Source organism: Lepidochelys kempii, chromosome 1 (assembly GCF_965140285.1).
Source record: "Lepidochelys kempii isolate rLepKem1 chromosome 1, rLepKem1.hap1, whole genome shotgun sequence".
Lineage (NCBI taxonomy): Eukaryota > Metazoa > Chordata > Testudines > Cheloniidae > Lepidochelys > Lepidochelys kempii.
In genome coordinates this window covers 50398016-50416262 of record NC_136380.1, presented here as the reverse complement: position 1 = coordinate 50416262, position 18247 = coordinate 50398016, and the positions used below count along the sequence as shown (strand labels likewise).

The following is an 18247-nucleotide window of genomic DNA, read 5'->3' as shown; positions in this document are numbered from 1 at the left end:
ACACGGCTGTTACTCTGAAACCATTTGGTAGATAGAAAGATTAACCTAAATAATCTATACAGAAGCCCCTGGAACCCCATAAGATTGGGTCCCTAATCCATGAACTATTGGAACATTTACAAAACTTTTCTTAAACATTATATGAATATATCGCCTTATGCTATAGAATTAGACTTTATGATCCCTAGTCCACGATGGGATATCTTTGAGGAATAATGTGTCTTAATTAAAACTATCTTTAGGTAGGTTTTTTTTCTCAAAAAGCATTTTATCAAATACATCCGATTTTAAATAAAAAAAATGATTTTTTTTTAATTTAAATAATTGATTTTTATCCATTCTGGATGATACCATAGTTCCTGTTTATAAGGGCTATTTTGTTATATATCAATACATAATGGACCTGATTTTTCATCCCTTTGCCCTTGAGTAAAACTAGTGTAACTCCATTGATTTATGCTTGATTTATAGATTTATTTAGTCTTGTCAATGTGGGAGTACCTGCCAGGGCTTTCATTGTTTTTACACAGTTTCAAAGTTGTTGGCTTGCCTATTTCTAACAGAAATAAAAAATATTGGAAGTGAATTTGCTTTCACAATGTGACTTTGAAAATGATGCTTATTGACATTTCTGGTTTTATGTAAAATGTGTGCATGTATAAAAAGCCCTTTTCTTTAGCAATAATTTTGGGGGCAAATTGCTCTGTGGTATAAATATAGAATACATACTTTATCTAGCACCCCTACTCTACTTGCTCTACATTGATGACATCTTCATCATCCAGACCCATGGGAAGGAAGCCCTTGAGGAATTCCACTAGGATTTCAACAATTTCCACCCTACCATCTACCTCAGCCTGGACCAGTCCACACAAGAGATCCACTTCCTAGACACTACAGTGGTAATAAGCGATGGTCACGTAAACACCACTATATACCAGAAACCTACTGACTGCTATACTTACCTACATGCCTCCAGCTTTCATCCAGACCACATCACACGATCCATTGTCTACGGCCAAGCTCTAAGATACAACCGCATTTGCTCTAATCCCTCAGACAGAGACAAACACCTACAGGATCTCTATCAAGCATTCTTAAAACTACAATACCCACCTGCTGAAGTGAAGAAACAGATTGACAGAGCCAGAAGGGTACCCAAAAGTCACCTACTACAAGACAGGCCCAACAAAGAAAATAACAGAACGCCACTAGCCGTCACCTACAGCCCCCAACTAAAACCTCTCCAGCGCATCATCAAGGATCTACAACCTATCCTGAAGGACGATCCCTCACTCTCTCAGATCTTGGGAGACAGGCCAGTCCTCGCTTACAGACAGACCCCCAACCTGAAGCAAATACTCACCAGCAACCAAATACTAACCCAGGAACCTATTTTTGCAACAAAACCTGATGCCAACTCTGTCCACATATTTATTCAAGTGACACTATCATAGGACCTAACCACATCAGGAGCTCATTCACCTGCACATCTACCAATGTGATATATGCCATCATGTGCCAGCAGTGCCCCTCTGCCATATACATTGGCTAAACCGGACAGTCTCTACGCAAAAAAATAAATGGACACAAATTTGACATCAGGAATTATAAAATTTAAAAACCAGTAGGAGGACACTTCAATCTCCCTGGTCACTCAATAACAGACCTAAAAGTGGCAATTCTTCAACAAAAAAAACTTCAAAACCAGACTCCAACGTGAAACTACAGAACTGGAATTAATTTGAAAACTGGACACCATTACATTAAGCCTGAATAAAGACTGGGAGTGGTTGGGTCCTTACAAAACCTAAATCTAATTTTCCCCATACTAGTTTTCCCCCTACTGTTACTCACACCTTGTCAACTGTTTTGAAATGGACCACTCTCTCATTACCACTACAAAAGTTATTTTTCCTCCCTTAGTATCCTACTGTTAATTCAGTTGTCTCGTTAGACTGACCTTGATAAGGCAACTCCCATCTTTTCATGTATTTATACCTGCTCCTGTATTTTCCATTCCATGCATCTGATGAAGTAGGTTCTAGCCCATGAAAGCTTATGCCCAAATAAATTTTAGTCTCTAAGGTGCCACAAGTACTCCTGGTTGTTTTTGGTGATACAGACTAACACGGCTACCACTCTGAAACCTGAGCAGATTTTGGCTTCAGTGTCTTGAATGTATGCATAACACCCTTTTTAAAGAGAAATGCTCTATATCTATAGTATAAAGGCATGTGTATAATGAAATGGATTTGTGCACATTCTTCGGAGAATGGGCCAGATTCACAGATTTTTACATTACTTCTGTAATGCAAAGGTTCCATAAACCCGGTTTAACTGGCCTAGAGCAGCACACAGCAGCCAGGGGATAGTGGTTAATATTGCACAACGCTGGCAAAATCTTCCCAAGTAACCTGGCTGGGTACTTGGCTGAGGAACCTGTACGGAGGAAGAAAGTGGATTCCTTCCTCCATGCTGTGGAGTCTTTCCAAAGCCCTTCTGAGCTGAGGTTTCCATAGCTATCTACAGGACCTGAATGCCCAATTTCCATTGGGATTGTGAATCTGTATCTTTTAGGCAGCTTTGAAAATCTCAGTCCATGAACCTAGTGCTCCCATCTGTGATATGAAAGGGTTGGAACATAGTTAAGTGATGAATTCCCTCTCCCCAGGCTCCCCTCTACTCTGTCCCTTTCTTTTCTATTCCTGTCCCCATTTCTCCACAACAGCACTCTGGGAGCTGCAACATACATACTTCCTTGCTTTGGGAAGGGGTACATTCCTTTTATACAGCTGTCGCCAATCTTAGTCCTTCTCACACACCGGCATTGCAACAGCTACCCTGCATGTGGTCCCCTCCAAATCTATGGAGGGGAGAGCAGGATTTCTGCCATCCTCACAGCTTGGATATTTTGAAGACACAAGTAATTGCTTTTTATTTTAATTACTTTACATTTATTGTGACTGTTTTTATTATGTTGAATAGCACCCTGGCAAGGGCAGAGAAATGTTTTACGAAGCTGTTATGTGTTAAATAATATATGCAGATGGGACCATAGCTATAGCTGGTGTAAATTAGCTCCACTGAAGTCAATTTATGCCAGCTGAAGACTTGGCCCATAACTTTGTGGTGAATACCTAAGGCAATATCCATATGTTAGTACTTTTTAGGAGCTCGCTTATAGCTTTACAACGCCTGTAAAATAGAGGGGTGTTGTGGAAATGCTGATAGGCTTTTACAAAATACGTACAGTGCCAGATTCCTTGCTCGGTCATATTGGAATGATGCCAGAGTAACTGTTGATGTCTGAGTTACGCTGTCAGAGATGAGAATCTAGCCCACAAATGATCGACAACCCTTAAAGCCTAAATATTGGTTTTGAAGTCTTTATGGATTTCCCTTTGAGTCTCTCTCTCTCTCTCTTTGTATTGTGATTGTCTTGACCTGGCTCACTGCAGTAATTCAGGGTTTATTCATGGCGCTTCCTCATTTTTTATCTTTGTCTGAAGATAGTTCTAGAAGTTTTGTTTAGTTTCTCTCAAGGCAAAAAGAAATGCTGCTATCATTTCCTTTGTGTGGTAGAAACCAGTGGAGAAGAGCTTCCTTGTCCTGGAGATCTCTAAGGTTTTTTAAGTACTATCTTTCTAAAGCTGAAAGGGTTTGCAAAATGATGATCCTCTTTGTCTGTCTGTTTTCATCCCAACAACAAGGGCCTTCGGCCTATTCAAGTGAATATTTGCAGACCGGTTAAATTCTCGAGGCCTACAAAGCCAGAGCCTTGTGACTCAGCTGTCAGAAGTAATTTTGTAGTCAATATCCATATAGCAGCCACTTGGAATTGGCTGTGAGTGGAGGACAAGACAGTAGGCACATAGGTTGTATTATCAAAGGCAGCTGAAAGAGTGGAATCCTGCAGGCGGTATTTTTTAGCATCTCCTGTCTGGACCATTTTAGTGCTACCGTTCAAGTTCTGATGATCCTTCCTGTGTGGATGTAGGCTGCTTTGTGTCTTCTTTCACCTTCTCTGTGCTAGTCTTCCCTCAAGCTCAAGTACTGGCTGTATATTAAATCTATTGTGAAAGCAGTTCTGTACGCAAATATTTGAAGTCCTGTTCTGCTCCTGTTGATGTCACATGGAGTATGATTGGTCCCTAACTTTATCAGTTTTGGCCATGCTGTATATCTTGTCATGTCAGTAAAGGTGTTTGATATTGACTTGAATACTAATTCCTGTCTCTTTTTCTGTGTGCTGGTGTACATCAGAAGATACAAAATTTTCAAGGATAATAGGTCAGTAAGTAGATAGAGCCCAGTGTTTTTTCACAAATGTGAAGCAACATGAAATAAAACAAACAACCTATAAAATGGGGAAAAAACAAAATTCCTGTAGCTTCCTGTCCCTCAGGGCTGGGTCCAGCTTCTCACTCTGGGCATTGGGCCTGGATAGCCTGTCTGCTCCTGTGTCATGACAGGCTGGACGTGGGGCAAAATTTAAATGATGGTGGTAGGTCCTGGCACACAGGGTTGCAGCACCACTCAGTTAAATTTGGCCTATCCACTCCCCCTGTCATTATGGAGGGGCAGACAGCCCAAACCTAAGCAGTGCTGCCACACCATGGACCAGGTGGCAATACCCAGGACGGGGAGCCAGGCCCAGCCCTGCAGGACAAGAGCCACTGCTGACAGCTGAGTGCAGGGTGGGCATGCTCTGAAACCTAACCTGCCCCCTGACCCCATGGCTTTTCTACTCACCCCCGAGGCAAGACTTGACACATTTTCCCTGCAGATCTCCTGTAATAGAAAAAAATCCAACAAAATCCCCCCCCCAAATAAAATGAAAAAATTATAAAAAGAATGTCAGCATTCTATCAGTAAGTTTATTCAAATGTGCAGTGCAACTGTGTTCTCGGTTTGCTTTGGTCTTCTCATCCTGAACAAAGCTATTCAGGTTAGTCCACCTTTGATCATTTTGGCTTCAAAACTTATTTTTCACCAATTCTTCCTTTATATTCATTTCCCCCGTTTTGGCCCAGATTCCACAAACACGTACGTGCACAAGTAGTCCCATTGAAGTCTCTGAGGCTATTTCATGCCTCAAGTATTTTCACGACTGGGATCCATTTTTGTATGTTGGGGTGGATGGACATAGATTCTAGTTTGATATAACTTTTTGGTTTATTATGTACATTGTCCCAGACACTGTTGTGAGATAAGTGTTCTATAAACCAGTTGAGGACCTGATTCTGCCACCCTTAAGTTAGATCAGTGTTACTCCCAGACTGCAGTGCACGAGTCGCAAGTGGTTCTTTAATGTGTCTCCTGCAGCTTTTTACAACACATGTTGTTAAAACACTGTGCTTTAATTATTAATCAATAAAGATGCTTTTACTATGTTATTAGTGCAAGTTGATAACTTAGTTGGTTAAGTTAACTTATTTGCTCTGAGAATTGTGTGTGTGTATATGTGTATGTATATATATATTTAAACAGCATGATGGGAAATATTTAGTTTTTTATATATATAACTAAATATTTCCCCTGTCATGCTGTTTAAATATGAATTGTACTATGGTAAATTCACACTACTGTGCCTCTTTTGGGTAATGTTGATTGCAAATTTGGCTCCTGAACCTCTGATGTGTGAATATCACTGGTTTGTAACTTATTCTATAAGTAGTCCCATTATTACTGGGCATCAAGAAAGGTGGTAGAATCAGATCCTAATTAAGTAAATGAATTAAGTGAAATCCTGTCCCTATTGAAGTTAATGGGAATTTTGCCATTGACTTTAATGGGACCAGGATTTCACCTCTAAGATTTATTTTTTTCTAAGCTGCTGAACTTTCTCTTTTCAGTCCTTACATATATTAGATTTCCCATCTTTCATCTTCCAGGCATTTTCCTGTTCATCTTGTTTATATATTTCTTCATACACTTTTCTTCCCTCCCTCCCCGTTTTGTCTGTTGTCAACTAGGCATACTGATCTTTGCTGCCCCTTGGCTACCTGCTCAACTTTACTTTTAGTGTGTATGGTATAAATCAATATTCTAGCAGATAGAGAGCAGAGGTAGCAAGAGAACCTTCTGTTATGGAGCTGTTTTACAAAAGATATATTAAGATGGGCAATGGTTTCATTTTTAGACTAGCTTATGTTTTTATGACAATTTAAACATAATTTAGACGTCAGGTTATCAACTTCTATTTCATTACTGCTAATCTTAATTGCTGTTTTGTACCTGCTTTGAGTTTCCATTTACTATATGCTTTTGAAAGCTGTGTAATCAAATAAAGCATGTAGTGACGTGTTTATTTAAAACATTTTATTTCAGAAGCAAACAAATGAGCTGTTGCATTACAAAAGTAGCAACTGTCACAAATAAAATACAGCACTTGGTTTGACTAAAGTTGTGCAAACCCTTTTATTATAGAGATGCCCTTTTTAAACTGGTTGTAGGTTTAGTGAGGAAGGTCCATTTCCTTTCTGCCCACCTGCTCACAGGGAAAATATCAGGCAAGGAGCCCCTGTCATCCACCCATGGCTAGAGTAAGAATCAGGGGGGTAGCTAGGGAGTGGGCAGCTTATTTGACCTTACTCCTACATGCTCCAGTAAGTATGATCTCAGTGCAGCCTTCACTATGGAGTTGCTGCTGCTGTCTCCAGAATAACAGCTGTGATCAAACAGAGATCAGAAAACACAGATGAGATTGGGGATGATCCAATAGCATTATAAATCTCTTGTATCCAAAAGACACAGCTAGATTTGTTAGAGGTGCCATATCATCACACATATGGGGTGGATTAACAAGAACATTAAACGGTATTTGTTTGTAGTAGTAGAACAAGAACAAAGCTGTATCAACAAAGGAAGGCCCTGATCCTGCATGTGGAGTTGTTGAAGTCTGCTGCATGGGTGTGGGAGAGGAAGCTGCTTACCTGGGCAGCTGGCAATGTTTTCTCCTCTTGTTCGCTGCCATCTGCCTTCAGGAAGCAGCTTTAGTTACTTCTGCATGAATTAGGGGCAACTTTTTTTTCTTTCCTTACAGCTGCTCTGAACCCAAGTGAGAGGGCCACAATCCAACGGTAATCAGTCTGGCCGTAGCCCTCTGATAAATAAAGGGGGGTAGCTCCCTTTGGTGGACACCCAGCCAGCCAGTTAGCTGTAAAATCCCTCTTGGTAGCTGTTTTCTACTTGCTTTACGTGTAAAGGGTTAAAAAGTCCCCCAGGTTTTAAAAATAATAATAATAATGGGCATCTGACTAAAAGAGCCAATGCGTGGGTTAGAACTTTTTAAAATTGGGAAACAAACTTTCCTTTTGTCTGTTGTTCTCTCTGGGCTGCAGGGGCATGGAGCAGCAATGCTATAAGCAGGAATGCTGTGTAAGGTTTGAACCAGGTATGAAAAATTGTCTTTCATACCTAGAAGGAATCATTTGGATAGGGAATGTTTAGATAAACGCGATCAGGTTTATTTCTTTATTTTGGCTTGTGGATCTCCTCTGTGCTAAGGTGAAAGGGCTGAGAGTATCCCACAGGGAGGAATTCCCAAGTGCTCCATCTGGGTCAAAGGGGGTTTTATGCATTTGGGTGCTGACAGCGTTCACCAAGCCAAGATTAGAGAAAAGCTGTAGCCTTGGGAGTTTAATATAAGCCTGGAGTCGTAAGTATTAATATTTTAGAATCCTTGCGGGCCCCCACCTTCTGTACTCGAAGTGGCAGAGTGGGGATTCAGCCTTGACAGGCCCCTACCTATGTGTCGCCCACTCTGTCATCATTTCCCTTTTATGTGTCTGCTTGTAATATTGAGGTGTTGCACAGACATTTCCACAGGGGTAGACTGTTGTCGACACTGGCAATGCCTCATTGTGAACTAGGTGCCTGATCCTGTTTGGGTCTACTACTCCTCTGCTCCTGTTGCACTCAGTTAGATGTGATGGAAGGCAGCACCTTTCAGGATCATGTCCCAGCCAATGTTCCCTCTAATTTTTATGTCCATGTGCGGAATGAGTTTTGTTGTGTGCACCAATATGGAGGTGATGTGGTGGAGCTGGGGCCAACGGGTTTGGACAGTCTGTGGGAGGGGACTCTGGGTGGGGCAGAGGGTTGGGGTGCGGTGGGGGTGTGGGCTCTGGGGTGGGGCCGGGGATGAGGGGATTGGGATGCGGGAGGGGGCTCAGGGTTGGAGCAGGAAGTTGGGGGGTGAGGGCTCCAGCTGGGGGTGAGGGCTCTGTGGTGCAGGCTGTCCTGGGGCAGCAGGGAGAGAGAGGAGTTCCCACAGCCCTCTCTTGCTGCAGCAGCTCGCGGTTGGGGGAGAGGCTCTTCTCCTGAGACGCAGCAGCTCCAGTAGGGCTAGGCCAGGCTGTGGGAGGGGTACCTCTCCCCAGCCATGGCAGCTTCGCCTGGGCTGGGCCAGGATGGGGGGCGGGTGCCTCTCCCTTCCTGTGCGGCCCTTGATAGCCTGCTGCGTGGCCGTGCAGCTTAGAAGGAACTTAGGTCCCAGCTAGGTTTGCATAACCTCTCAAAACACACATCCATGTCACATATGGCAGGGCAGGATATGGTATCAACACAACTATCTTGGAACCCATCTATTGTCCACCAAGGCAGCTGTGTTCATCAGGAAGGATGAAGCAATTAAGGCCTGGACTGAAACTTTCATGAGCCAGAGGAAGAGCATTTTCAGCTAAAGATCCTCATCTGTGGGACCTTCTGCTGGATGACATCCAAATGAGCCTAATCCCTTACTGATTTCAGGTCCCATTGCAAAAAAGCCTTCCTACAATACCAGCGCCTGTGGGGAGGGCGGAAGAAGAAAAGAAAAACATGCCAAATCTAAGCAGCTAAACCAGAAATGGAAAGTATAAGGATTTATGTAGTACACATTACTGTTTTGTAAGTATGACCTACATTCTTTGATCCTAGATATATACATTTACATTTAGCTGTATTAAAATGCAAATTGTTTGCTTGTGCCTAATTTACCAAGCAATCCAGATCACTCTGTATCAGAGACTTGGCCTCCTCATTATTTACCACTCCCACAGTTTTTGTGTAATCTACAAACTTTATCAGTGATGATTTTGTTTTCTTCCAGGTCATTGATAAAAAATGTTAAATAGCATAGGGCCAAGAATTGAGCCTTGCGGGACCCCACTGGAAACACACCCGCTTGATGATGAGTCCCTGTTTACAGCTACTATTTGAGACCTATTAGTTAGCCATCTTTTAATCCATTGAATGTGTGTCATGTTAATTTTATATTGTTGTAGTGATGGCGTGGGCACTTTCACCCCCTTGCACAAGTCACAGAACAAACTGGTTTGTAATCCTTGATTTATCTGAATGATTGCTATGAGGAGTGTTGGGTCCACATTTCTATCTGAAAATGTCATGTATTGAAGAACCCTCGGAAATGCAGATTGCATTAGTCATCTCACTAAACAGAGAGCTCAGAATATGAAAAATTCACCATGTTTAGTTTCTTGATAATCTGGTCAGCCTACTTTTGTACATAGGTTTTTGTTTTGTTTTTTAAATACAGGGTTCTATACTAACAACTATTTCAAAGGATTTTTGTATGTCTCAGACAATTCAAAGGATGCCAATCATGTCACATACTATTTTACTAAATTGACTCACTGTGTTTGCATCTATGCAAAGAGAGACAAGGTGGGCTATTAATATCTCTTATTGGACCAACACAGCTACAACAATACTGCAATCTATAAAAAGATTCAGTCTTCAGTGATCAGAGGCTCAGCTTATATTTTCTTCCCTCTAAAGATTTTTTCCCCCCACAAAACACTGAAAATGTAAATGTGGGTTCTCTGGTTATTGAAATTTCTTATAAACTTTAATCTTTCAGGTATACTTCAGCTATGCAAAATGCAGATTCTGAGTGTAAATATTGGTGTGGTTAATGGAAATTGCATGCATAAATGCTTAAGTATGAAGCTGAAAACGACTTCCTTTCTTTGTTCCTAGCAGCACAATCCCCTTTCAATGCTTCAGGCTTGATGGGAAAGGGGTGGGCGGGGGGAGGGTGTTGGAGGGTTTGGCCATAATGCAGCATGTAAAGAGAGATTTTTTTAAAAAAGAACTGTGGAAGAAAAAGTGCAAAATTCTTATGAAATACAGTTTATTATTTTTAGTTTTTCATTTGTATAAACATGCCCATTTTATAATAGTACAAAGTAGCACTATAGCATTCAATCCAAGATAATCCAATTACTGTTTCACTCTGACATGTCTCACTGTTGTATAGGATAAAAATAAAAGAATCTCAAGCTTGATCATTCTATGGCTTTGTATACACATTTGATCATGTAAATAAATTGTAGGAGTGTATGGAGGTGCCCCCTATTTTCCTGTCCATCTCTTTAATGTGTTGCTATATAAGGTTCTGTACCATCAAAAGAGATTATGAAATTACTTCTTAAAGCTAAAACTATTAATGAAAACACTTATTGCAAACAAATTTGTCAGTGTCTCAAATAGCTGGAACTTGACTTTCTAAAAAGCGGTGTACCACTGTGCAGAGTTTAATTTAGGCACTTGGGGTTTTGCATGACAAAGAATTTGATTTTGTAATTTCACAGAAATGCTGCAGGTCAGGCTCACAGCTTGTTCTGATGGAAGTGCATTTTGGGGGGCTTATTTAGTTGGATGATGGTGCCACCAAGCCTCTGCAGTAGTTGCCTTGTTTAAAATTTATATGCCATTTGGCATGCTGCTATCCGGCAATGTCAGAGTCTGCTATAATCTGGGTATTCATTTTTATGTCCATTTACTTGGTATTAATACTCATACTTTCTTAGCTGTCCTACAGATTCAAAATGTGGTATTGTACTGACTATTTGGCACTTTGGCATGTTTCTACCCTGCACTCTGCATGGATTTACTGAAGAGGGATTTGCAGAATGGTTTGAAAGACTATATTATATTTTCTCTGCCTACTGGGGGTTGGTTTGTTTTTTGTTCACATTTGTTATGATCTATATGTCCAGAATAGCATCAGCTTTCTCGGAAACACTAAGATTTGTTGCAGTGTCTCAAAGTGAAGTTGAATTATACAAGTCCCTCTGCTGGTTAGGTTTCTGGATCAGGCAGGCAAGGGTTATATAGGCTTGTTAATTACCAATGGCGGCTGCCATTGTGTGTTTTATAAAAATTCTCTTTCGATGACAAATGAATTGGGCAGGCCATCCAATTTTTGTCATAATTGTAGTTAAATAAAATTAGGGTTTCTGTTTTAAGTTTTAACCATTAAACGCCCATAAAACCCCCCTGATGATGATAATGATAATAAAATTGGTGATCATAAAATTAACATAGGCGGGGGTGAGGGGGGGGGGGACACCAGAAATGGTTACTTGTACCTAAGGACTTGTGCAGTAATGAGGACTACGGGGTTTGATTTCTAAAGTACATGAATGCATTGCACATAAATTGGACTATACATATCCTGCACTATTGGCTCCCTAGTACACTTTAATATAATGCTGTTTGAAACAGTACAATGTTAAAATGCACTACAGAACATTACAAAGAGATTATTCCTTACAATATATACAAAGAGAGAGTCCCCAAATCTCCCAATTTTTGGACATCTACATAAAACTCAAAAATTGCAAAAAATGAAATTAATAAACCCCCCAAAACAGAAGCCCACATATATCAACAGAGGTGACAAACCACATACAGACCTCAGAAATCTTTCAGGGTAGAATAGAATCATAGAATATCAGGGTTGGAAGGGATCTCAGGAGGTCATCTTGTCCAATCCCCTGCTCAAAGCAGGACCAATCCCCAATTTTTGCCCCAGATCCCTAAATGGCCCCCTCAAGGATTGAACTCACAACCCTGGGTTTAGCAGGCCAATGCTCAAACCACTGAGCTATTCCTCCCCCCGCTCTGAATATATGAATCATATTTGGAAAGAAACTGTTCCTGCACTGGGACCACTAGGGAGAGAGATGTGTGTTAATACCCATCCTCAAAGAGGCTGAGTTTGGGGGGCCCTGCTGACCCAAGAAGTGAACAACCAAGCTTGGTACCAGATTTTGAGGATCTGCCACCAGCCCAGCCCTCTTTCTGTTGGAAGGAGAGGCAAAACCTGACCCTGTTTGCTTAGTGCCAGCCACATGATGCCCCTCTTTTTTTTTTTTAACCACAGTCATCTTTGTACAAGCATATTTTTACACTTATATTATCATTTTTAAGACAAGAACATTGCTGGTACAGGTACAAGATAAGGAGAAAAATTAAACAGTCCTAAAAATGCTCAAGGTAATAATACCTATTTAATGGAGAGCAAAAAAGATTGTCACCTTCTCTCACAAAGTAGTAAAATAGCTATGTCAGAGATGTTGGGCTGGTTTTTTAAGTGCATTAGGCCAGCTTTGCACCATTCTGCTGGTACAAAGCTACCCTAAAAACAAATTTACCTGCTGTTGGAAATTTCCCCTGTGTAGCTGACTAGCAGCTGCTCTTATGCCACCTCTCTAGTCAGCACACGGGGGAAGGCGTCTCTGTGTCCTGTTGCCAGAGTGGTTTGTTGAGACCTTAGGCAGCCAGGTCTCGTAAGATTCTGCAGGCTGTTCCAAACTTCTCTTGGAGGAGGGGTGGACCAGTGCAGAGTAGCCCTCGGGTGGGAGGTAAAGTGTAATGGTGGCTTCAGGGATAGTCAATTATTTTTTGCCAAGGTCCATATTTCTTGGTGAAGGTATAGTCAAGTCCAGACTCCAGAGAAAATAATAATTATTATAAAATAATAATAAGTAAATAAAAACATTTCAGGGTCCATTGAAAAGCATCTGGCGGTCTGGATTTGGCCCACAGTCCGCCTGTTGACTACCTCTCTTTAGGCTACCTTTGCACCTCCCCATTCTGATTTGTACTAAGTGCTCTTGAGCTGAAGGTCAAGATCTTGCCCAAGATTTGCACCATCCTTGACAACATTCACTCCTGGAACTATCTCCGTAACCACAAGCATTCAAATAGTGATAAGAATTTCAATTAACTAATAATTTTATAATCTGGAGGGGACAGAGAGACCTCACAGGTAGCTCTGAGGCAAATAAGAATTGGCATTTTATAAAATTTGGAAAATCATTACATTTGGAAAATCATTACATTTGGAAAATCTCTGTCAGTGGAAGATGTTTCTCTAAAAGAGGCCCTGTATCAGAAGGAAGCCCCCTTACATTAACAATCCCAGCCTTTACAGCCCACATTAAGTCATAGTTTAGCTAGTCAAATTGACGTCATTGACCTCTACCCAAAGTGGAGAATTATTTCTTGATTAAGATCAAAAAGAAAAAATCCTACCATTTTATTTAAAAATAATTTCAAGAAATCTTTCAGAAAAATAGAAATTGCAGCACACACAGGAACAAATTGTGCTCTAGATCCAGAAGTCCAACTACAACCTCCCCACACTGGGATGGGGCAGGACTGCATTATAGCTGAGTGGATTGGTGAGCTGGTGAATTGGCGTTTCTGTCCTAGTTCCCCAAACAAAGTGAGGTAACTCAGGCTTTTGGGGGCTTTCATCTCATGAGGACAGTCGTACGTTTCATAAAACATACATAAGTAAGAAATAATCACATATGAAGACAGCCGCTTATAATTAATCTTAAATTGTTTGATAAGCACCAATTTAATCTCATTTTCAATAATCTTTTGCTAAATTTGGCACAATTTTATGAGACAAATGATCAAGGTGAACTGGTGCTGTGTGCCTCTTAATTTTACTTTTCACCCAGTCCTTCAGAGGAGCATATTTTATTTTATATAAGGTAATGGTTTGTGTACTAAATAAAGTATTTACATTCTCAAAAGCCCTGCTTATGAACAGCATACAGTCCAAATATAATTGATATTACATAATATATACACCACAGAAGCTGCCTCTTGCTTAGTGACTGCTTAGTTCCTACTAGTTCTCCCCACGTACAGGAACTTTATTCCCAGAATGCCTTTCTGGATTAGGCCTTTACATTTGGCAGAGACAAGCAGCCACAGTCCTAAAGTGGCTATTCTCTAATTAGATGCTGCTTCTTTCTTTCTTCCAGCTGGTAAGTACTCATAATTCCTATTACATTTTCCTCTAATTTTCCTTTTCTTATTCCAGAGGAGAGGGCATCTTTACACGGAATACTTGTTAAATTATTTTGAAATTTCTTGCTTTTTTTTTTTAACATCTAAAGTAAAACTTTGTTTCTCACTTTTACCTGTCACGTACCTATTTTTTTTTTGTATTATTGCATAATTGTTTGTTTTAATGTGTCTCAAATAGGGAACAAGTCTTAGGACGTTCATCGTTTGAAAGTAAGGTGTGCTTAGCAGGTGCAAACTTGAAAACTTAAACTCCTGCTTTTAAACATAAAATAAACAATACCTTTCCATCACTCCCTTTGGTTGGTATCAGTCTACAAGTTATTTCCTCCTGTGTAATAAACCGATAGCAAACCTTTGAAATGATGTTGCAGGTTCTTCAAGGAACAGTTTCCCTTTTTATTTCTCTCTCAATACATTTGACAGTACATCATCTTCCCCTTGAAATTACCCCCAGCAGAGCATTTCAACTATTTCATTCTGCATTTTTCTGAAGGCATTTTTTTTTTCTACAAGCTTCTATAGCAGTTTGGTTATTATGAAGAGTAATAATAGTAATTAAAAAGCCCTTCTCGTCCAAAGCTCCTTACATACACTAATGCATGTGATTTAATTTTAGGCCCATGAATAGTCCCATTGAATTCACATTCAGCAAGATTACTCTCACATGCAGAATTAAGTACCTATATACATGCTTACAGGATGGTGATTTTAAGCCTCTGTAACAGCCAAAGAGGAACATATTGCTGTGTAAGAAAGACTAAAGAAAGACAACTAATGGTCATTACTATTTCTCTGTTTCTTTGTATATGCATTTCTAAGGTAGTCATCATTGCATTATCTAGACACCATCACTTACATTAAAAAGAACAATAATGGTCTTCCACAATGGGAAACCACTTCTCCACCCCGCTCCTATGCTTTAAGACATTTTCTTGGGAACATAAAAATAGCCATACTGGGTCACACCAATAGTCCATCTTGCCCAGTATCCTGTCTTCCAGCAGTGGCCAATGCTAGATGTTTAAGAGGGTATCAATAGAACAGGGCAATTACTGAGTGATCCATCCCAGTATCTGGCAATCGGAGGCATAGGGACAACTAGAGCATATGTTGCATCCCTGACCATCTTGGCTAATAGCCATTAATGGACCTGTCCTCCATGAAATCATCTAGTTCTTTTTTTGAACCAGATTACACTTTTTGTCCTTCACAACATCCCCTGGCAACGAGCTCCACCGGTTGTGCGTTGTGAAGAAGTATTTCCTTTTGTTTGTTTTAAACCTGCTGCCTGTTAATTTCATTGGGTGACTTCTTGTGTTATGTGAAGGGGTAAATAAGATTTCCCTATTCACTTTTTCCACCACACCTTTCATGATTATATAGACCTCTATCGCATCCCCCTTTTTAGTTGTCTCTTTTTTTTTTAAAGATGAACAGCCCTAGTCCTTTCAGTTTCTCCTCATATGAAACTGTTCCATATCCTTAATCATTTTTGTTGCCCTTCTCTGTAACTTTCCCAACTCTAATATATCTTTTTTTGAGATGGGGTGACCAGAACTGCATGCAGTAGTCAAGGTGTGGGGTGCCATGGCTTTATATAATGGCATTATGTTATTTACTCTTATTATCTATCCCTTTCCTAATGGTTCCTAACATTGTTAGCTTTTTTGACTGCCACTGCACAATGAGCAGCTATTTTCGGAGAACTATCCACAATAACTCCAAGATCTCTTTCTTGAGTGATATCAGCTAATTTAGACCTCATCCTTTTGTATATGTGGTTGGGATTATGTTTTCCAGTGTGCATTACTTTGCATTTATCAACATTGAATTTCATCTGCCATTTTGTTGCCCATTCACCCAGTTTTGTGAGATCCCTTTGTAACTCTTTGCAATCTGCTTTGGACTTCACTATCTTAAGTAATTTTCTATCATCTGCAAACTTTGCCACCTCACTGTTTATCCCTTTTTCCAGATCACTTATGAATATGTTGAACAGTATGTTACCCACTTAATTTAGGGCACCCCGCCTATACCCTACCGAGAGCTCAAGGCGTGACCTGGTCAATTTATTGCACCCTGCCTATACTCTATGGGTCTGTGGAAACTTTTCCTTGGAAAGAGCCTTACACAGTTGTGCTCTAAACCTCTATTTGTTATCAACACACACACACACACACAAACAAACAAACAAATAAATAAATAAATATATATATATATATATATATATATATATATATATATATATATATATATATATATATATACACACACCAAGCAAATACCTTATCCTCACCACTCCCTATATACAGACAAATTTCATCTGATGACCAGTCAGGATCCACTCATCTGGGGGTTCCCGGCGATGCCTCTACACATCCCGGTCACGTAGAGGGGTCAGAGTTCCAGTAGCTTGATGTTGCACTGTTGTCCGGAAATGGTTCCCAAAGAGCATTGTTTTTCATTTACATTATATGTGTAAAACTATCACATTATCCCACACTCCTAAATAAAAATTTTAACCAATTACATACTGGCACCTATGTGTCCTTCTTTCTGCCCAAGTTTTTTTTACATTTTATCTTTCATGCCCAGATTATAACAAATTATTAGTTGTGACCTTCTCAGTTTATGCAGATGGTCAACATAAAAACACTGGTTAGAGCTTATTTTACCATTTATTGAGTCTCTCTCTCTCGTCCCTAATTTCCTAGTGCCTGGGTGTCTCTACTTTATAACCTTGGTGGTTTTAACACTCGTTAGGGACATTCCTCTGATATGGGCGGGGTGCTTTATCAGCATCAGAACAATTTTTTTTTTTTTAATTTTACTGTGTACCCCTGGTTGAGAACCACTGTTCTAGGTCAAGGCATAGTAATCCAATCTAAAGGTGACAAAAGGATGGATTGCTGTGGCTCAGAAGTGCAGAGTGTACTAGAATTGGCTGTGGGTGTCTCCTCTGGTGGTTGTAATGACTTCCATCAGCACGCAGGGATTGTAGTTCAGCAATGATGTTATTAAAGGATTTTCTTAATGGCGATGGCCCTGATTTTGCCACTGTTTCTGACCTTGAAATTATGCTGGATCGTCCTGTTAAAGTATTGTTTACACCATGGGATACTTCTGGGGGAATTCTGCACCACTGTGCACACACATTTCATGTGCCATGCATATTTTAAATATTTTTTGCAGAAAATAGCTTCTGCTGAAAAGTTGCTGAAGTTCCACGTTTTGCTCACCAGAGGGCGCTGTGGCACTGAACAGAGCAGCAGCTCCTGCTAAGCCCCAGCTATGATAGGGAAAAGGAAGAGCTTGCCTTCTTCACAGTGCCTGTCGGGCCAGGTCAGAAGATGGAGTCTATGGAGAGAGAGACAGCGTGAGGCTGCTGGGGGGTTAGACAGGGGCTCATAAGGGCTAGTGGGGGAGAACAGACTGGGGTAGTTGCTGAATGGGAGTAGATATGCAGGGCCACATGGGTGGGGTGCGTGTGTGGAGAGCTACAGGGGGTAAGAGAATGGCTGAGTGGGGGCCCAGAGACACACGGTGACAGGGGCAGATGTGCCTGACCGAATGGGAGAGGCTAGGGGTCAGCCAGGGTCTGCATGGGGACGCTCCCTAACAATCCTTCCCCACCCCCGCAAAAAACCTGTTCCATGCTTTTCCCACACATACCCAACAACCCTTCAAGTTCATGCTCCTTCCCAGCAATTACTTCCCTCTCCCTCAGCTCCTCTGTTATCCCTGACTACCCCAATCCTTTGCACCACTTCTGGGGGGTGCGGGAAATACGGTTCTGTACTGTAGTTTAAGTGAATTATTACTCAGTTCTGTATTAATATATGCCTAGTAAAGAAATCTGTTTGTCAAAAAAAAATTCCTGAAACTTTTTTGTTGTCTGTATTGTTACATACATACTTGCTGACAGATATTTTGAAATAAATTACTAAAATAATTGAAACTGGTGTGATTATATTGTGTTATTTTGACAAATAAAATATGTTGAATTTTGAAGAAATTTGAAATATTTGTTTACAGATTTTTTAAAAAATTTTTGGTGCAGAATTCTCCCAGGAAAAATGTGAAAAATGTGTTGCTGAATTGGACGCAAAATTAGCAAGTCTTA

At 40.5% G+C, this 18247-nt stretch overlaps 1 protein-coding gene across 2 annotated transcripts in view; it reads left to right on the top strand.

The window, feature by feature from the left end:
- LOC140902194 (putative tRNA methyltransferase 9B) overlaps positions 1-18247 on the top strand; it is a 95280-nt gene that overhangs the window by 38083 nt on the left and 38950 nt on the right. Inside the window, exon 2 of one of the 2 annotated variants that reach the window (XM_073322058.2) lies at positions 8758-8895. The exons of the other annotated variant lie outside the window; for it this stretch is intronic. The gene's annotated coding sequence lies outside the window, so the exon portion shown is untranslated. The remainder of the gene's footprint in view (positions 1-8757; positions 8896-18247) is intronic. 2 annotated transcript variants of the gene reach the window in all.